At 41.9% G+C, this 14,271-nt stretch overlaps 51 non-coding genes and 11 pseudogenes across 51 annotated transcripts; all 62 read right to left on the minus strand.

The window, feature by feature from the left end:
• Positions 1-95: 95 nt before the first annotated feature.
• On the minus strand, positions 96-214 carry LOC143454951 (5S ribosomal RNA). Its single transcript, XR_013116552.1, has one exon. It is a non-coding gene; the product is annotated as a 5S ribosomal RNA (ribosomal RNA).
• Positions 215-325: 111 nt separating this feature from the next.
• On the minus strand, positions 326-444 carry LOC143454952 (5S ribosomal RNA). The gene has a single exon (XR_013116553.1). It is a non-coding gene; the product is annotated as a 5S ribosomal RNA (ribosomal RNA).
• A 111-nt stretch (positions 445-555) lies between these two features.
• On the minus strand, positions 556-674 carry LOC143454759 (5S ribosomal RNA). Its single transcript, XR_013116368.1, has one exon. It is a non-coding gene; the product is annotated as a 5S ribosomal RNA (ribosomal RNA).
• A 110-nt stretch (positions 675-784) lies between these two features.
• On the minus strand, positions 785-903 carry LOC143455240 (5S ribosomal RNA). The gene has a single exon (XR_013116826.1). It is a non-coding gene; the product is annotated as a 5S ribosomal RNA (ribosomal RNA).
• Positions 904-1,014: 111 nt separating this feature from the next.
• On the minus strand, positions 1,015-1,133 carry LOC143454732 (5S ribosomal RNA). Its single transcript, XR_013116342.1, has one exon. It is a non-coding gene; the product is annotated as a 5S ribosomal RNA (ribosomal RNA).
• Positions 1,134-1,244: 111 nt separating this feature from the next.
• Positions 1,245-1,363, minus strand: LOC143453920 (5S ribosomal RNA). Its single transcript, XR_013115568.1, has one exon. It is a non-coding gene; the product is annotated as a 5S ribosomal RNA (ribosomal RNA).
• Positions 1,364-1,474: 111 nt separating this feature from the next.
• LOC143454443 (5S ribosomal RNA) lies at positions 1,475-1,593 on the minus strand. Its single transcript, XR_013116066.1, has one exon. It is a non-coding gene; the product is annotated as a 5S ribosomal RNA (ribosomal RNA).
• A 114-nt stretch (positions 1,594-1,707) lies between these two features.
• Positions 1,708-1,826, minus strand: LOC143453656 (5S ribosomal RNA). Its single transcript, XR_013115316.1, has one exon. It is a non-coding gene; the product is annotated as a 5S ribosomal RNA (ribosomal RNA).
• Positions 1,827-1,937: 111 nt separating this feature from the next.
• On the minus strand, positions 1,938-2,056 carry LOC143455876 (5S ribosomal RNA; annotated as a pseudogene).
• A 110-nt stretch (positions 2,057-2,166) lies between these two features.
• On the minus strand, positions 2,167-2,285 carry LOC143453922 (5S ribosomal RNA). Its single transcript, XR_013115570.1, has one exon. It is a non-coding gene; the product is annotated as a 5S ribosomal RNA (ribosomal RNA).
• Positions 2,286-2,396: 111 nt separating this feature from the next.
• On the minus strand, positions 2,397-2,515 carry LOC143454336 (5S ribosomal RNA). The gene has a single exon (XR_013115965.1). It is a non-coding gene; the product is annotated as a 5S ribosomal RNA (ribosomal RNA).
• A 110-nt stretch (positions 2,516-2,625) lies between these two features.
• On the minus strand, positions 2,626-2,744 carry LOC143454532 (5S ribosomal RNA). Its single transcript, XR_013116150.1, has one exon. It is a non-coding gene; the product is annotated as a 5S ribosomal RNA (ribosomal RNA).
• Positions 2,745-2,852: 108 nt separating this feature from the next.
• LOC143453923 (5S ribosomal RNA) lies at positions 2,853-2,971 on the minus strand. Its single transcript, XR_013115571.1, has one exon. It is a non-coding gene; the product is annotated as a 5S ribosomal RNA (ribosomal RNA).
• Positions 2,972-3,082: 111 nt separating this feature from the next.
• LOC143455976 (5S ribosomal RNA) lies at positions 3,083-3,201 on the minus strand (annotated as a pseudogene).
• A 110-nt stretch (positions 3,202-3,311) lies between these two features.
• LOC143455241 (5S ribosomal RNA) lies at positions 3,312-3,430 on the minus strand. The gene has a single exon (XR_013116827.1). It is a non-coding gene; the product is annotated as a 5S ribosomal RNA (ribosomal RNA).
• Positions 3,431-3,539: 109 nt separating this feature from the next.
• Positions 3,540-3,658, minus strand: LOC143457966 (5S ribosomal RNA). The gene has a single exon (XR_013117609.1). It is a non-coding gene; the product is annotated as a 5S ribosomal RNA (ribosomal RNA).
• A 111-nt stretch (positions 3,659-3,769) lies between these two features.
• LOC143455253 (5S ribosomal RNA) lies at positions 3,770-3,888 on the minus strand. The gene has a single exon (XR_013116838.1). It is a non-coding gene; the product is annotated as a 5S ribosomal RNA (ribosomal RNA).
• A 111-nt stretch (positions 3,889-3,999) lies between these two features.
• On the minus strand, positions 4,000-4,118 carry LOC143453924 (5S ribosomal RNA). Its single transcript, XR_013115572.1, has one exon. It is a non-coding gene; the product is annotated as a 5S ribosomal RNA (ribosomal RNA).
• Positions 4,119-4,229: 111 nt separating this feature from the next.
• On the minus strand, positions 4,230-4,348 carry LOC143454083 (5S ribosomal RNA). Its single transcript, XR_013115724.1, has one exon. It is a non-coding gene; the product is annotated as a 5S ribosomal RNA (ribosomal RNA).
• Positions 4,349-4,459: 111 nt separating this feature from the next.
• LOC143457078 (5S ribosomal RNA) lies at positions 4,460-4,578 on the minus strand (annotated as a pseudogene).
• A 110-nt stretch (positions 4,579-4,688) lies between these two features.
• LOC143455304 (5S ribosomal RNA) lies at positions 4,689-4,806 on the minus strand. The gene has a single exon (XR_013116888.1). It is a non-coding gene; the product is annotated as a 5S ribosomal RNA (ribosomal RNA).
• Positions 4,807-4,918: 112 nt separating this feature from the next.
• LOC143453925 (5S ribosomal RNA) lies at positions 4,919-5,037 on the minus strand. Its single transcript, XR_013115573.1, has one exon. It is a non-coding gene; the product is annotated as a 5S ribosomal RNA (ribosomal RNA).
• A 111-nt stretch (positions 5,038-5,148) lies between these two features.
• On the minus strand, positions 5,149-5,267 carry LOC143454337 (5S ribosomal RNA). Its single transcript, XR_013115966.1, has one exon. It is a non-coding gene; the product is annotated as a 5S ribosomal RNA (ribosomal RNA).
• Positions 5,268-5,377: 110 nt separating this feature from the next.
• On the minus strand, positions 5,378-5,496 carry LOC143455242 (5S ribosomal RNA). The gene has a single exon (XR_013116828.1). It is a non-coding gene; the product is annotated as a 5S ribosomal RNA (ribosomal RNA).
• Positions 5,497-5,606: 110 nt separating this feature from the next.
• LOC143455265 (5S ribosomal RNA) lies at positions 5,607-5,725 on the minus strand. The gene has a single exon (XR_013116850.1). It is a non-coding gene; the product is annotated as a 5S ribosomal RNA (ribosomal RNA).
• Positions 5,726-5,836: 111 nt separating this feature from the next.
• On the minus strand, positions 5,837-5,955 carry LOC143453996 (5S ribosomal RNA). Its single transcript, XR_013115642.1, has one exon. It is a non-coding gene; the product is annotated as a 5S ribosomal RNA (ribosomal RNA).
• Positions 5,956-6,066: 111 nt separating this feature from the next.
• LOC143456454 (5S ribosomal RNA) lies at positions 6,067-6,185 on the minus strand (annotated as a pseudogene).
• A 110-nt stretch (positions 6,186-6,295) lies between these two features.
• On the minus strand, positions 6,296-6,414 carry LOC143454560 (5S ribosomal RNA). Its single transcript, XR_013116177.1, has one exon. It is a non-coding gene; the product is annotated as a 5S ribosomal RNA (ribosomal RNA).
• Positions 6,415-6,523: 109 nt separating this feature from the next.
• On the minus strand, positions 6,524-6,642 carry LOC143453708 (5S ribosomal RNA). Its single transcript, XR_013115364.1, has one exon. It is a non-coding gene; the product is annotated as a 5S ribosomal RNA (ribosomal RNA).
• A 109-nt stretch (positions 6,643-6,751) lies between these two features.
• LOC143457967 (5S ribosomal RNA) lies at positions 6,752-6,870 on the minus strand. The gene has a single exon (XR_013117610.1). It is a non-coding gene; the product is annotated as a 5S ribosomal RNA (ribosomal RNA).
• A 111-nt stretch (positions 6,871-6,981) lies between these two features.
• On the minus strand, positions 6,982-7,100 carry LOC143457968 (5S ribosomal RNA). Its single transcript, XR_013117611.1, has one exon. It is a non-coding gene; the product is annotated as a 5S ribosomal RNA (ribosomal RNA).
• Positions 7,101-7,211: 111 nt separating this feature from the next.
• Positions 7,212-7,330, minus strand: LOC143457970 (5S ribosomal RNA). Its single transcript, XR_013117613.1, has one exon. It is a non-coding gene; the product is annotated as a 5S ribosomal RNA (ribosomal RNA).
• Positions 7,331-7,441: 111 nt separating this feature from the next.
• On the minus strand, positions 7,442-7,560 carry LOC143453926 (5S ribosomal RNA). The gene has a single exon (XR_013115574.1). It is a non-coding gene; the product is annotated as a 5S ribosomal RNA (ribosomal RNA).
• A 111-nt stretch (positions 7,561-7,671) lies between these two features.
• On the minus strand, positions 7,672-7,790 carry LOC143454004 (5S ribosomal RNA). The gene has a single exon (XR_013115650.1). It is a non-coding gene; the product is annotated as a 5S ribosomal RNA (ribosomal RNA).
• Positions 7,791-7,901: 111 nt separating this feature from the next.
• On the minus strand, positions 7,902-8,020 carry LOC143456547 (5S ribosomal RNA; annotated as a pseudogene).
• A 110-nt stretch (positions 8,021-8,130) lies between these two features.
• LOC143454338 (5S ribosomal RNA) lies at positions 8,131-8,249 on the minus strand. Its single transcript, XR_013115967.1, has one exon. It is a non-coding gene; the product is annotated as a 5S ribosomal RNA (ribosomal RNA).
• A 109-nt stretch (positions 8,250-8,358) lies between these two features.
• LOC143456507 (5S ribosomal RNA) lies at positions 8,359-8,477 on the minus strand (annotated as a pseudogene).
• A 110-nt stretch (positions 8,478-8,587) lies between these two features.
• LOC143456275 (5S ribosomal RNA) lies at positions 8,588-8,696 on the minus strand (annotated as a pseudogene).
• A 111-nt stretch (positions 8,697-8,807) lies between these two features.
• LOC143453854 (5S ribosomal RNA) lies at positions 8,808-8,926 on the minus strand. Its single transcript, XR_013115504.1, has one exon. It is a non-coding gene; the product is annotated as a 5S ribosomal RNA (ribosomal RNA).
• A 111-nt stretch (positions 8,927-9,037) lies between these two features.
• Positions 9,038-9,156, minus strand: LOC143454677 (5S ribosomal RNA). The gene has a single exon (XR_013116288.1). It is a non-coding gene; the product is annotated as a 5S ribosomal RNA (ribosomal RNA).
• A 114-nt stretch (positions 9,157-9,270) lies between these two features.
• LOC143453956 (5S ribosomal RNA) lies at positions 9,271-9,389 on the minus strand. Its single transcript, XR_013115603.1, has one exon. It is a non-coding gene; the product is annotated as a 5S ribosomal RNA (ribosomal RNA).
• Positions 9,390-9,500: 111 nt separating this feature from the next.
• Positions 9,501-9,619, minus strand: LOC143455877 (5S ribosomal RNA; annotated as a pseudogene).
• A 110-nt stretch (positions 9,620-9,729) lies between these two features.
• Positions 9,730-9,848, minus strand: LOC143454577 (5S ribosomal RNA). The gene has a single exon (XR_013116193.1). It is a non-coding gene; the product is annotated as a 5S ribosomal RNA (ribosomal RNA).
• A 110-nt stretch (positions 9,849-9,958) lies between these two features.
• On the minus strand, positions 9,959-10,077 carry LOC143455277 (5S ribosomal RNA). Its single transcript, XR_013116861.1, has one exon. It is a non-coding gene; the product is annotated as a 5S ribosomal RNA (ribosomal RNA).
• Positions 10,078-10,187: 110 nt separating this feature from the next.
• On the minus strand, positions 10,188-10,306 carry LOC143453927 (5S ribosomal RNA). The gene has a single exon (XR_013115575.1). It is a non-coding gene; the product is annotated as a 5S ribosomal RNA (ribosomal RNA).
• A 111-nt stretch (positions 10,307-10,417) lies between these two features.
• On the minus strand, positions 10,418-10,536 carry LOC143455418 (5S ribosomal RNA; annotated as a pseudogene).
• Positions 10,537-10,646: 110 nt separating this feature from the next.
• On the minus strand, positions 10,647-10,765 carry LOC143455244 (5S ribosomal RNA). Its single transcript, XR_013116829.1, has one exon. It is a non-coding gene; the product is annotated as a 5S ribosomal RNA (ribosomal RNA).
• A 110-nt stretch (positions 10,766-10,875) lies between these two features.
• Positions 10,876-10,994, minus strand: LOC143455288 (5S ribosomal RNA). The gene has a single exon (XR_013116873.1). It is a non-coding gene; the product is annotated as a 5S ribosomal RNA (ribosomal RNA).
• A 109-nt stretch (positions 10,995-11,103) lies between these two features.
• LOC143457971 (5S ribosomal RNA) lies at positions 11,104-11,222 on the minus strand. The gene has a single exon (XR_013117614.1). It is a non-coding gene; the product is annotated as a 5S ribosomal RNA (ribosomal RNA).
• A 111-nt stretch (positions 11,223-11,333) lies between these two features.
• On the minus strand, positions 11,334-11,452 carry LOC143457999 (5S ribosomal RNA). Its single transcript, XR_013117640.1, has one exon. It is a non-coding gene; the product is annotated as a 5S ribosomal RNA (ribosomal RNA).
• A 114-nt stretch (positions 11,453-11,566) lies between these two features.
• LOC143453967 (5S ribosomal RNA) lies at positions 11,567-11,685 on the minus strand. The gene has a single exon (XR_013115614.1). It is a non-coding gene; the product is annotated as a 5S ribosomal RNA (ribosomal RNA).
• Positions 11,686-11,796: 111 nt separating this feature from the next.
• Positions 11,797-11,915, minus strand: LOC143456529 (5S ribosomal RNA; annotated as a pseudogene).
• A 110-nt stretch (positions 11,916-12,025) lies between these two features.
• Positions 12,026-12,144, minus strand: LOC143454792 (5S ribosomal RNA). The gene has a single exon (XR_013116400.1). It is a non-coding gene; the product is annotated as a 5S ribosomal RNA (ribosomal RNA).
• A 109-nt stretch (positions 12,145-12,253) lies between these two features.
• On the minus strand, positions 12,254-12,372 carry LOC143453710 (5S ribosomal RNA). The gene has a single exon (XR_013115366.1). It is a non-coding gene; the product is annotated as a 5S ribosomal RNA (ribosomal RNA).
• Positions 12,373-12,483: 111 nt separating this feature from the next.
• LOC143455300 (5S ribosomal RNA) lies at positions 12,484-12,602 on the minus strand. Its single transcript, XR_013116884.1, has one exon. It is a non-coding gene; the product is annotated as a 5S ribosomal RNA (ribosomal RNA).
• A 109-nt stretch (positions 12,603-12,711) lies between these two features.
• Positions 12,712-12,830, minus strand: LOC143455312 (5S ribosomal RNA). Its single transcript, XR_013116895.1, has one exon. It is a non-coding gene; the product is annotated as a 5S ribosomal RNA (ribosomal RNA).
• Positions 12,831-12,941: 111 nt separating this feature from the next.
• On the minus strand, positions 12,942-13,060 carry LOC143458010 (5S ribosomal RNA). The gene has a single exon (XR_013117651.1). It is a non-coding gene; the product is annotated as a 5S ribosomal RNA (ribosomal RNA).
• Positions 13,061-13,174: 114 nt separating this feature from the next.
• LOC143453980 (5S ribosomal RNA) lies at positions 13,175-13,293 on the minus strand. Its single transcript, XR_013115626.1, has one exon. It is a non-coding gene; the product is annotated as a 5S ribosomal RNA (ribosomal RNA).
• A 112-nt stretch (positions 13,294-13,405) lies between these two features.
• Positions 13,406-13,524, minus strand: LOC143456220 (5S ribosomal RNA; annotated as a pseudogene).
• Positions 13,525-13,634: 110 nt separating this feature from the next.
• Positions 13,635-13,753, minus strand: LOC143454908 (5S ribosomal RNA). Its single transcript, XR_013116511.1, has one exon. It is a non-coding gene; the product is annotated as a 5S ribosomal RNA (ribosomal RNA).
• A 109-nt stretch (positions 13,754-13,862) lies between these two features.
• LOC143453711 (5S ribosomal RNA) lies at positions 13,863-13,981 on the minus strand. The gene has a single exon (XR_013115367.1). It is a non-coding gene; the product is annotated as a 5S ribosomal RNA (ribosomal RNA).
• A 111-nt stretch (positions 13,982-14,092) lies between these two features.
• On the minus strand, positions 14,093-14,211 carry LOC143455324 (5S ribosomal RNA). The gene has a single exon (XR_013116906.1). It is a non-coding gene; the product is annotated as a 5S ribosomal RNA (ribosomal RNA).
• Between the last annotated feature and the right edge of the window lie 60 nt (positions 14,212-14,271).

The following is a 14,271-nucleotide window of genomic DNA, read 5'->3' on the forward strand; positions in this document are numbered from 1 at the left end:
CAATGGCTTTTTCAATTATAATTCGATTGCATATGAAGTTTGACAACAGCAAACAGTTGCCAGAAATTTGATTGAAATATACAGCATGACTAAAATGCTTACAACACCCGGTATTCCCAGGCGGTCACCCATCCAAGTACTAACCGGGCCCGAGGTTGCTTAACTTCCGAGATCGAACGAGCTCGGGTCTACTCAACCTGGTATGGTAGTAGGCGATTTCAAAAGAAAGACAATGGCTTTTTCAATTATAATTCGATTGCATTGGAAGTTTGACAAAGGCAAACAGTTGCTAGAAATTTGATTGAAAAATACAGCATGACTAAAATGCTTACAACACCCGGTATTCCCAGGCGGTCACCCATCCAAGTACTAACCGGGCCCGAGGTTGCTTAACTTCCGAGATCGAACGAGCTCGGGTCTACTCAACCTGGTATGGTAGTAGGCGATTTCAAAAGAAAGACAATGGCTTTTTCAATTATAATTCGATTGCATATGAAGTTTGACAACAGCAAACAGTTGCCAGAAATTTGATTGAAATATACAGCATGACTAAAATGCTTACAACACCCGGTATTCCCAGGCGGTCACCCATCCAAGTACTAACCGGGCCCGAGGTTGCCTAACTTCCGAGATCGAACGAGATCGGGACTACTCAACCTGGTATGGTCGTAGGCGAATTCAAAAGAAAAAAAATGGCTTTTTCAATTATAATTCGATTGCATAGGAAATTCAAAAGCGCAAACAGTTGCTAGAAATTTGATTGAAATATACAGCATGACTAAAATGCTTACAACACCCGGTATTCCCAGGCGGTCACCCATCCAAGTACTAACCGGGCCCGAGGTTGCCTAACTTCCGAGATCGAACGAGATCGTGTCTACTCAACCTGGTATGGTCGTAGGCGAATTCAATAGAAAGAAAATGGCTTTTTCAATTATAATTCGATTGCATAGGAAGTTTGACAATGGCAAACAGTTGCTAGAAATTTGATTGAAATATACAGCATGACTAAAATGCTTACAACACCCGGTATTCCCAGGCGGTCACCCATCCAAGAACTAACCGGGCCCGAGGTTGCTTAACTTCCGAGATCGAACGAGATCGGGTCTACTCAACCTGGTATTGTCGTAGGCGATTTCAAAAGAAAGAAAATGGCTTTTTCAATTATAATTCGATTGCATTGGAAGTTTGACAAAGGCAAACAGTTGCTAGAAATTTGATTGAAATATACAGCATGACTAAAATGCTTACAACACCCGGTATTCCCAGGCGGTCACCCATCCAAGTACTAACCGGGCCCGAGGTTGCTTAACTTCCGAGATCGAACGAGATCGGGTCTACTCAACCTGGTATGGTAGTAGGCGATTTCAAAAGAAAGACAATGGCTTTTTCAATTATAATTCGATTGCATAGGAAGTTTGACAACAGCAAACAGTTGCCAGAAATTTGATTGAAATATACAGCATGACTAAAATGCTTACAACACCCGGTATTCCCAGGCGGTCACCCATCCAAGTACTAACCGGGCCCTAGGTTGCTTAACTTCCGAGATCGAACGAGATCGGGTCTACTCAACCTGGTATGGTCGTAAGCGATTTCAAAAGAAAGAAAATGGCTTTTTAAATTATATTGATTCGATTGCATAGGAAGTTTGATAAAGGCAAACAGTTGCTATAAATTTGATTGAAATATACAGCATGACTAAAATGCTTACAACACCCGGTATTCCCAGGCGGTCACCCATACAAGTACTAACCGGGCCCGAGGTTGCTTAACTTCCGAGATCGAACGAGATCGGGTCCACTCAACCTGGTATGGTCGTAGGCGATTTCAAAAGAAAGAAAATGGCCTTTTCAAATATAATTCGATTGCATAGGAAGTTTGACAAAGGCAAACAGTTGCTAGAAATTTGATTGAAATATACAGCATGACTAAAATGCTTACAACACCCGGTATTCCCAGGCGGTCACCCATCCAAGTACTAACCGGGCCAGAGATAGCTTAACTTCCGAGATCGAACGAGATCGGGTCTACTCAACCTGGAATGGTCGTAGGCGATTTCAAACAAAAGAAAATGGCTTTTTCAATTATAATTCGATTGCATAGGAAATTCAAAAACGCAAACAGTTGCTATAAATTTGATTGAAATATAGTGCATGACTAAAATGCTTACAACACCCGGTATTCCCAGGCGGTCACCCATCCAAGTACTAACCGGGCCCGAGGTTGCTTAACTTCCGAGATCGAACGAGATCGGGTCTACTCAACCTGGTATGGTAGTAGGCGATTTCAAAAGAAAAAAAATGGCCTTTTCAATTATAATTCGATTGCATAGGAGGTTTGACAAAGGCAAACAGTTGCTATAAATTTGATTGAAATATACAGCATGACTAAAATGCTTACAACACCCGGTATTCCCAGGCGGTCACCCATCCAAGTACTAACCGGGCCCGAGGTTGCCTAACTTCCGAGATCGAACGAGATCGGGTCTACTCAACCTGGTATGGTCGTAGGCGAATTCAAAAGAAAGAAATAGGCCTTTTCAATTATATTTCGATTGCATAGGAAATTCAAAAGCGCAAACAGTTGCTAGAAATTTGATTGAAATATACAGCATGACTAAAATGCTTACAACACCCGGTATTCCCAGGCGGTCACCCATCCAAGTACTAACCGGGCCCGAGGTTGCTTAACTTCCGAGATCGAACGAGATCGGATCTACTCAACCTGGAATGGTCGTAGGCGATTTCAAAAAAAAAAATGGCCTTTTCAATTATAATTCGATTGCATAGGAAATTCAAAAACGCAAACAGTTGCTATAAATTTGATTGAAATATAGTGCATGACTAAAATGCTTACAACACCCGGTATTCCCAGGCGGTCACCCATCCAAGTACTAACCGGGCCCGAGGTTGCTTAACTTCCGAGATCGAACGAGATCGGGTCTACTCAACCTGGTATGGTAGTAGGCGATTTCAAAAGAAAGACAATGACTTTTTCAATTATAATTCGATTGCATAGGAAGTTTGACAACAGCAAACAGTTGCCAGAAATTTGATTGAAATATACAGCATGACTAAAGTGCTTACAACACCCGGTATTCCCAGGCGGTCACCCATCCAACTACTAACCGGGCCAGAGATAGCTTAACTTCCGAGATCGAACGAGATCGGGTCTACTCAACCTGGTATGGTCGTAGGCGAATTCAAAAGAAAGAAAATGGCCTTTTCAATTATATTTCGATTGCATAGGAAATTCAAAAGCGCAAACAGTTGCTAGAAATTTGATTGAAATATACAGCATGACTAAAATGCTTACAACACCCGGTATTCCCAGGCGGTCACCCATCCAAGTACTAACCGGGCCCGAGGTTGCTTAACTTCCGAGATCGAACGAGATCGGGTCTACTCAACCTGGTATGGTCGTAGGCGATTTCAAAAGAAAGAAAATGGCCTTTTCAATTATAAATCGATTGCATAGGAAATTCAAAACTCAAACAGTTGCTATAAATTTGATTGAAATATACAGCATGACTAAAATGCTTACAACACCCGGTATTCCCAGGCGGTCCCCCATCCAAGTACTAACCGGGCCCGAGGTTGCTTAACTTCCGAGATCGAACGAGATCGGGTCTACTCAACCTGGTATGGTCGTAGGCGATTTCAAAAGAAAGAAAATAGCTTTTTCAATTTTAATTCGATTGCATAGGAAGTTTGACAAAGGCAAACAGTTGCTAGAAATTTCATTGAAATATACAGCATGACTAAAATGCTTACAACACCCGGTATTCCCAGGCGGTCACCCATCCAAGTACTAACCGGGCCCGAGGTTGCTTAACTTCCGAGATCGAACGAGATCGGGTCTACTCAACCTGGTATGGTCGTAGGCGATTTCAAAAGAAAGAAAATGGCTTTTTCAATTATAATTCGATTGCATTGGAAGTTTGACAAAAGCAAACAGTTGCTAGAAATTTGATTGAAATATACAGCATGACTAAAATGCTTACAACACCCGGTATTCCCAGGCGGTCACCCATCCAAGTACTAACCGGGCCCGAGGTTGCTTAACTTCCGAGATCGAACGAGATCGGGTCTACTCAACCTGGTATGGTAGTAGGCGATTTCAAAAGAAAGACAATGGCTTTTTCAATTATAATTCGATTGCATAGGAAGTTTGACAACAGCAAACAGTTGCCAGAAATTTGATTGAAATATACAGCATGACTAAAATGCTTACAACACCCGGTATTCCCAGGCGGTCACCCATCCAAGTACTAACCGGGCCCTAGGTTGCTTAACTTCCGAGATCGAACGAGATCGGGTCTACTCAACTTGGTATGGTCGTAGGCGATTTCAAAAGAAAGAAAATGGCCTTTTCAATTATAATTCGATTCCATAGGAAGTTTGACAATGGCAAACAGTTGCTAGAAATTTGATTGAAATATACAGCATGACTAAAATGCTTACAACACCCGGTATTCCCAGGCGGTCACCCATAAAAGTACTAACCGGGCCCGAGGTTGCCTAACTTCCTACATCGAACGAGATCGGGTCTACTTAACCTGGTATGGTCGTAGGCGAATTCAAAAGAAAGAAAATGGCCTTTTCAGTTATAATTCGATTGCATAGGAAATTCAAAAACACAAACAGTTGCTAGAAATTTGATTGAAATATACAGCATGACTAAAATCCTAACAACACCCGGTATTCCCAGGCGGTCACCCATACAAGTACTAACCGGGCCCGAGGTTGCTTAACTTCCGAGATCGAACGAGATCGGGTCTACTCAACCTGGTATGGTCGTAGGCGATTTCAAAAGAAAGAAAATGGCTTTTTCAATTATAATTCGATTGCATTGGAAGTTTGACAAAGGCAAACAGTTGCTAGAAATTTGATTGAAAAATACAGCATGACTAAAATGCTTACAACACCCGGTATTCCCAGGCGGTCACCCATCCAAGTACTAACCGGGCCCGAGGTTGCTTAACTTCCGAGATCGAACGAGATCGGGTCTACTCAACCTGGTATGGTAGTAGGCGATTTCAAAAGAAAGACAATGGCTTTTTCAATTATAATTCGATTGCATAGGAAGTTTGACAACAGCAAACAGTTGCCAGAAATTTGATTGAAATATACAGCATGACTAAAATGCTTACAACACCCGGTATTCCCAGGCGGTCACCCATCCAAGTACTAACCGGGCCCGAGGTTGCCTAACTTCCGAGATCGAACGAGATCGGGTCTACTCAACCTGGTATGGTCGTAGGCGAATTCAAAAGAAAAAAAATGGCTTTTTCAATTATAATTCGATTGCATAGGAAATTCAAAAGCGCAAACAGTTGCTAGAAATTTGATTGAAATATACAGCATGACTAAAATGCTTACAACACCCGGTATTCCCAGGCGGTCACCCATCCAAGTACTAACCGGGCCCGAGGTTGCCTAACTTCCGAGATCGAACGAGATCGTGTCTACTCAACCTGGTATGGTCGTAGGCGAATTCAATAGAAAGAAAATGGCTTTTTCAATTATAATTCGATTGCATAGGAAATTCAAAAGTTCAAACAGTTGCTAGAAATTTGATTGAAATATACAGCATGACTAAAATGCTTACAACACCCGGTATTCCCAGGCGGTCACCCATCCAAGTACTAACCGGGCCCGAGGTTGCTTAACTTCCGAGATCGAACGAGATCGGGTCTACTCAACCTGGTATGGTCGTAGGCGATTTCAAAAGAAAGAAAATGGCCTTTTCAATTATAATTCGATTGCATTGGAAGTTTGACAAAGGCAAACAGTTGCTAGAAATTTGATTGAAATATACAGCATGACTAAAATGCTTACAACACCCGGTATTCCCAGGCGGTCACCCATCCAAGTACTAACCGGGCCCGAGGTTGCTTAACTTCCGAGATCGAACGAGATCGGGTCCACTTAACCTGGTATGGTCGTAGGCGATTTCAAAAGAAAGAAAATGGCCTTTTCAAATATAATTCGATTGCATAGGAAGTTTGACAAAGGCAGACAGTGGCTAGAAATTTGATTGAAATATACAGCATGACTAAAATGCTTACAACACCCGGTATTCCCAGGCGGTCACCTATCCAAGTACTAACCGGGCCAGAGATAGCTTAACTTCCGAGATCGAACGAGATCGGGTCTACTCAACCTGGAATGGTCGTAGGCGATTTCAAAAAAAAGAAAATGGCCTTTTCAATTATAATTCGATTGCATAGGAAATTCAAAAACGCAAACAGTTGCTATAAATTTGATTGAAATATAGTGCATGACTAAAATGCTTACAACACCCGGTATTCCCAGGCGGTCACCCATCCAAGTACTAACCGGGCCCTAGGTTGCTTAACTTCCGAGATCGAACGAGATCGGGTCTACTCAACCTGGTATGGTCGTAAGCGATTTCAAAAGAAAGAAAATGGCTTTTTCAATTATAATTCGATTGCATAGGAAATTCAAAAAAGAAACAGTTGCTAGAAATTTGATTGAAATATACAGCATGACTAAAATGCTTACAACACCCGGTATTCCCAGGCGGTCACCCATACAAGTACTAACCGGGCCCGAGGTTGCTTAACTTCCGAGATCGAACGAGATCGGGTCTACTCAACCTGGTATGGTCGTAGGCGATTTCAAAAGAAAGAAAATGGCCTTTTCAATTATAATTCGATTGCATAGGAAATTCAAAACTCAAACAGTTGCTATAAATTTGATTGAAATATACAGCATGACTAAAATGCTTACAACACCCGGTATTCCCAGGCGGTCCCCCATCCAAGTACTAACCGGGCCCGAGGTTGCTTAACTTCCGAGATCGAACGAGATCGGGTCTACTCAACCTGGTATGGTCGTAGGCGATTTCAAAAGAAAGAAAATGGCTTTTTCAATTATAATTCGATTGCATAGGAAGTTTGGCAAAGGCAAACAGTTGCTATAAATTTGATTGAAATATACAGCATGACTAAAATGCTTACAACACCCGGTATTCCCAGGCGGTCCCCCATCCAAGTACTAACCGGGCCCGAGGTTGCTTAACTTCCGAGATCGAACGAGATCGGGTCTACTCAACCTGGTATGGTCGTAGGCGATTTCAAAAGAAAGAAAATGGCTTTTTCAATTATAATTCGATTGCATTGGAAATTTGACAAAAGCAAACAGTTGCTAGAAATTTGATTGAAATATACAGCATGATTAAAATGCTTACAACACCCGGTATTCCCAGGCGGTCCCCCATCCAAGTACTAACCGGGCCCGAGGTTGCTTAACTTCCGAGATCGAACGAGATCGGGTCTACTCAACCTGGTATGGTCGTAGGCGATTTCAAAAGAAAGAAAATGGCTTTTTCAATTATAATTCGATTGCATTGGAAATTTGACAAAAGCAAACAGTTGCTAGAAATTTGATTGAAATATACAGCATGACTAAAATGCTTACAACACCCGGTATTCCCAGGCGGTCACCCATCCAAGTACTAACCGGGCCCGAGGTTGCTTAACTTCCGAGATCGAACGAGATCGGGTCTACTCAACCTGGTATGGTAGTAGGCGATTTCAAAAGAAAGACAATGGCTTTTTCAATTATAATTCGATTGCATAAGAAGTTTGACAACAGCAAACAGTTTCCAGAAATTTGATTGAAATATACAGCATGACTAAAATGCTTACAACACCCGGTATTCCCAGGCGGTCACCCATCCAAGTACTAACCGGGCCCTAGGTTGCTTAACTTCCGAGATCGAACGAGATCGTGTCTACTCAACCTGGTATGGTCGTAGGCGATTTCAAAAGAAAGACAATGGCCTTTTCAATTATAATTCGATTCCACAGGAAGTTTGACAATGGCAAACAGTTGCTAGAAATTTGATTGAAATATACAGCATGACTAAAATGCTTACAACACCCGGTATTCCCAGGCGGTCACCCATAAAAGTACTAACCGGGCCCGAGGTTGCCTAACTTCCGACATCGAACGAGATCGGGTCTACTTAACCTGGTATGGTCGTAGGCGAATTCAAAAGAAAGAAAATGGCCTTTTCAGTTATAATTCGATTGCATAGGAAATTCAAAAACACAAACAGTTGCTAGAAATTTGATTGAAATATACAGCATGACTAAAATGCTTACAACACCCGGTATTCCCAGGCGGTCACCCATCCAAGTACTAACCGGGCCCGAGGTTGCCTAACTTCCGAGATCGAACGAGATCGGGTCTACTCAACCTGGTATGGTCGTAGGCGAATTCAAAAGAAAGAAAATGGCTTTTTCAATTATAATTCAATTGCATAGGAAATTCAAAACGCAAACAGTTGCTAGAAATTTGATTGAAATATACAGCATGACTAAAATGCTTACAACACCAGGTATTCCAAGGCGGTCTCCCATCCAAGTACTAACCGGGCCCGAGGTTGCCTAACTTCCGAGATCGAACGAGATTGTGTCTACTCAACCTGGTATGGTCGTAGGCGAATTCAATAGAAAGAAAATGGCTTTTTCAATTATAATTCGATTGCATAGGAAATTCAAAAGTTCAAACAGTTGCTAGAAATTTGATTGAAATATACAGCATGACTAAAATGCTTACAACACCCGGTATTCCCAGGCGGTCACCCATCCAAGTACTAACCGGGCCCGAGGTTGCTTAACTTCCGAGATCGGGTCTACTCAACCTGGTATGGTCGTAGGCGATTTCAAAAGAAAGAAAATGGCTTTTTCAATTATAATTCGATTGCATTGGAAGTTTGACAACAGCAAACAGTTGCTAGAAATTTGATTGAAATATACAGCATGACTAAAATGCTTACAACACCCGGTATTCCCAGGCGGTCACCCATCCAAGTACTAACCGGACCCGAGGTTGCTTAACTTCCGAGATCGAACGAGATCGGGTCTACTCAACCTGGTATGGTCGTAGGCGATTTCGAAAGAAAGACAATGGCTTTTTCAATTATAATTCGATTGCATAGGAAGTTTGACAACAGCAAACAGTTGCCAGAAATTCTATTAAAATATACAGCATGACTAAAATGCTTACAACACCCGGTATTCCCAGGCGGTCACCCATCCAAGTACTAACCGGGCCCTAGGTTGCTTAACTTCCGAGATCGAACGAGATCGGGTCTACTCAACCTGGTATGGTCGTAAGCGATTTCAAAAGAAAGAAAATGGCTTTTTAAATTATATTAATTCGATTGCATAGGAAGTTTGATAAAGGCAAACAGTTGCTATAAATTTGATTGAAATATACAGCATGACTAAAATGCTTACAACACCCGGTATTCCCAGGCGGTCACCCATCCAAGTACTAACCGGGCCCGAGGTTGCTTAACTTCCGAGATCGAACGAGATCGGGTCCACTCAACCTGGTATGGTCGTAGGCGATTTCAAAAGAAAGAAAATGGCCTTTTCAAATATAATTCGATTGCATAGGAAGTTTGACAAAGGCAAACAGTTGCTAGAAATTTGATTGAAATATACAGCATGACTAAAATGCTTACAACACCCGGTATTCCCAGGCGGTCACCCATCCAAGTACTAACCGGGCCAGAGATAGCTTAACTTCCGAGATCGAACGAGATCGGGTCTACTCAACCTGGAATGGTCGTAGGCGATTTCAAAAAAAAGAAAATGGCCTTTTCAATTATAATTCGATTGCATAGGAAATTCAAAAACGCAAACAGTTGCTATAAATTTGATTGAAATATAGTGCATGACTAAAATGCTTACAACACCCGGTATTCCCAGGCGGTCACCCATACAAGTACTAACCGGGCCCGAGGTTGCTTAACTTCCGAGATCGAACGAGATCGGGTCTACTCAACCTGGTATGGTAGTAGGCGATTTCAAAAGAAAAAAAATGGCCTTTTCAATTAATTTCGATTGCATAGGAGGTTTGACAAAGGCAAACAGTTGCTATAAATTTGATTGAAATATACAGCATGACTAAAATGCTTACAACACCCGGTATTCCCAGGCGGTCACCCATCCAAGTACTAACCGGGCCCGAGGTTGCTTAACTTCCGAGATCGAACGAGATCGGGTCTACTCAACCTGGTATGGTCGTAGGCGAATTCAAAAGAAAGAAAATGGCCTTTTCAATTATAATTCGATTGCATAGGAAATTCAAAAGCACAAACAGTTGCTAGAAATTTGATTGAAATATACAGCATGACTAAAATGCTTACAACACCCGGTATTCCCAGGCGGTCACCCATCCAAGTACTAACCGGGCCCGAGGTTGCTTAACTTCCGAGATCGAACGAGATCGGGTCTACTCAACCTGGTATGGTAGTAGGCGATTTCAAAAGAAAGACAATGGCTTTTTCAATTATAATTCGATTGCATAGGAAGTTTGACAACAGCAAACAGTTGCCAGAAATTTGATTGAAATATACAGCATGACTAAAATGCTTACAACACCCGGTATTCCCAGGCGGTCACCCATCCAAGTACTAACCGGGCCCGAGGTTGCCTAACTTCCGAGATCGAACGAGATTGGGTCTACTCAACCTGGTATGGTCGTAGGCGAATTCAAAAGAAAAAAAATGGCTTTTTCACTTATAATTCGATTGCATAGGAAATTCAAAAGCGCAAACAGTTGCTAGAAATTTGATTGAAATATACAGCATGACTAAAATGCTTACAACACCCGGTATTCCCAGGCGGTCACCCATCCAAGTACTAACCGGGCCCGAGGTTGCCTAACTTCCGAGATCGAACGAGATCGTGTCTACTCAACCTGGTATGGTCGTAGGCGAATTCAATAGAAAGAAAATGGCTTTTTCAATTATAATTCGATTGCATAGGAAATTCAAAAGCGCAAACAGTTGCTAGAAATTTGATTGAAATATACAGCATGACTAAAATGCTTACAACACCCGGTATTCCCAGGCGGTCACCCATCCAAGTACTAACCGGGCCCGAGGTTGCTTAACTTCCGAGATCGAACGAGATCGGGTCTACTCAACCTGGTATGGTCGTAGGCGATTTCAAAAGAAAGAAAATGGCCTTTTCAATTATAATTCGATTGCATAGGAAATTCAAAACACAAACAGTTGCTATAAATTTGATTGAAATATACAGCATGACTAAAATGCTTACAACACCCGGTATTCCCAGGCGGTCCCCCATCCAAGTACTAACCGGGCCCGAGGTTGCTTAACTTCCGAGATCGAACGAGATCGGGTCTACTCAACCTGGTATGGTCGTAGGCGATTTCAAAAGAAAGAAAATGGCTTTTTCAATTATAATTCGATTGCATAGGAAGTTTGACAAAGGCAAACAGTTGCTATAAATTTTATTGAAATATACAGCATGACTAAAATGCTTACAACACCCGGTATTCCCAGGCGGTCACCCATCCAAGTACTAACCGGGCCCTAGGTTGCTTAACTTCCGAGATCGAACGAAATCGGGTCTACTCAACCTGGTATGGTCGTAAGCGATTTCAAAAGAAAGAAAATGGCTTTTTAAATTATATTAATTCGATTGCATAGGAAGTTTGATAAAGGCAAACAGTTGCTATAAATTTGATTGAAATATACAGCATGACTAAAATGCTTACAACACCCGGTATTCCCAGGCGGTCACCCATCCAAGTACTAACCGGGCCCGAGGTTGCTTAACTTCCGAGATCGAACGAGATCGGGTCCACTCAACCTGGTATGGTCGTAGGCGATTTCAAAAGAAAGAAAATGGCCTTTTCAATTATAATTCGATTGCATAGGAAGTTTGACAAAGGCAAACAGTTGCTAGAAATTTGATTGAAATATACAGCATGACTAAAATGCTTACAACACCCGGTATTCCCTGGCGGTCACCCATCCAAGTACTAAACGGGCCAGAGATAGCTTAACTTCCGAGATCGAACGAGATCGGGTCTACTCAACCTGGAATGGTCGTAGGCGATTTCAAAAAAAAGAAAATGGCCTTTTCAATTATAATTCGATTGCATAGGAAATTCAAAAACGCAAACAGTTGCTATAAATTTGATTGAAATATAGTGCATGACTAAAATGCTTACAACACCCGGTATTCCCAGGCGGTCACCCATCCAAGTACTAACCGGGCCCTAGGTTGCTTAACTTCCGAGATCGAACGAGATCGGGTCTACTCAACCTGGTATGGTCGTAAGCGATTTCAAAAGAAAGAAAATGGCTTTTTCAATTATAATTCGATTGCATAGGAAATTCAAAAAAGAAACAGTTGCTAGAAATTTGATTGAAATATACAGCATGACTAAAATGCTTACAACACCCGGTATTCCCAGGCGGTCACCCATACAAGTACTAACCGGGCCCGAGGTTGCTTAACTTCCGAGATCGAACGAGATCGGGTCTACTCAACCTGGTATGGTCGTAGGCGATTTCAAAAGAAAGAAAATGGCCTTTTCAATTATAATTCGATTGCATAGGAAGTTTGACAAAGGCAAACAGTTGCTAGAAATTTGATTGAAATATACAGCATGACTAAAATGCTTACAACACCCGGTATTCCCAGGCGGTCACCCATCCAAGTACTAACCGGGCCCGAGGTTGCTTAACTTCCGAGATCGAACGAGATCGGGTCTACTCAACCTGGTATGGTCGTAGGCGATTTCAAAAGAAAGAAAATGGCCTTTTCAATTATAATTCGATTGCATAGGAAATTCAAAACTCAAACAGTTGCTATAAATTTGATTGAAATATACAGCATGACAAAAATGCTTACAACACCCGGTATTCCCAGGCGGTCACCCATCCAAGTACTAACCGGGCCCGAGGTTGCTTAACTTCCGAGATCGAACGAGATCGGGTCTACTCAACCTGGTATGGTCGTAGGCGATTTCAAAAGAAAGAAAATGGCTTTTTCAATTATAATTCGATTGCATAGGAAGTTTGACAAAGGCAAACAGTTGCTATAAATTTTATTGAAATATACAGCATGACTAAAATGCTTACAACACCCGGTATTCCCAGGCGGTCACCCATCCAAGTACTAACCGGGCCCTAGGTTGCTTAACTTCCGAGATCGAACGAAATCGGGTCTACTCAACCTGGTATGGTCGTAAGCGATTTCAAAAGAAAGAAAATGGCTTTTTAAATTATATTAATTCGATTGCATAGGAAGTTTGATAAAGGCAAACAGTTGCTATAAATTTGATTGAAATATACAGCATGACTAAAATGCTTACAACACCCGGTATTCCCAGGCGGTCACCCATCCAAGTACTAACCGGGCCCGAGGTTGCTTAACTTCCGAGATCGAACGAGATCGGGTCCACTCAACCTGGTATGGTCGTAGGCGATTTCAAAAGAAAGAAAATGGCCTTTTCAAATTATAATTCGATTGCATAGGAAGTTTGACAAAGGCAAACAGTTGCTAGAAATTTGATTGAAATATACAGCATGACTAAAATGCTTACAACACCCGGTATTCCCAGGCGGTCACCCATCCAAGTACTAAACGGGCCAGAGATAGCTTAACTTCCGAGATCGAACGAGATCGGGTCTACTCAACCTGGAATGGTCGTAGGCGATTTCAAAAAAAAGAAAATGGCCTTTTCAATTATAATTCGATTGCATAGGAAATTCAAAAACGCAAACAGTTGCTATAAATTTGATTGAAATATAGTGCATGACTAAAATGCTTACAACACCCGGTATTCCCAGGCGGTCACCCATCCAAGTACTAACCGGGCCCTAGGTTGCTTAACTTCCGAGATCGAACGAGATCGGGTCTACTCAACCTGGTATGGTCGTAAGCGATTTCAAAAGAAAGAAAATGGCTTTTTCAATTATAATTCGATTGCATAGGAAATTCAAAAAAGAAACAGTTGCTAGAAATTTGATTGAAATATACAGCATGACTAAAATGCTTACAACACCCGGTATTCCCAGGCGGTCACCCATACAAGTACTAACCGGGCCCGAGGTTGCTTAACTTCCGAGATCGAACGAGATCGGGTCTACTCAACCTGGTATGGTCGTAGGCGATTTCAAAAGAAAGAAAATGGCCTTTTCAATTATAATTCGATTGCATAGGAAGTTTGACAAAGGCAAACAGTTGCTAGAAATTTGATTGAAATATACAGCATGACTAAAATGCTTACAACACCCGGTATTCCCAGGCGGTCACCCATCCAAGTACTAACCGGGCCCGAGGTTGCTTAACTTCCGAGATCGAACGAGATCGGGTCTACTCAACCTGGTATGGTCGTAGGCGATTTCAAAAGAAAGAAAATGGCTTTTTCAATTATAATTCGATTGCATAGGAAGTTTGAC

Source organism: Clavelina lepadiformis, chromosome 4 (assembly GCF_947623445.1).
Source record: "Clavelina lepadiformis chromosome 4, kaClaLepa1.1, whole genome shotgun sequence".
Classification (NCBI taxonomy): Eukaryota; Metazoa; Chordata; class Ascidiacea; order Aplousobranchia; family Clavelinidae; genus Clavelina; species Clavelina lepadiformis.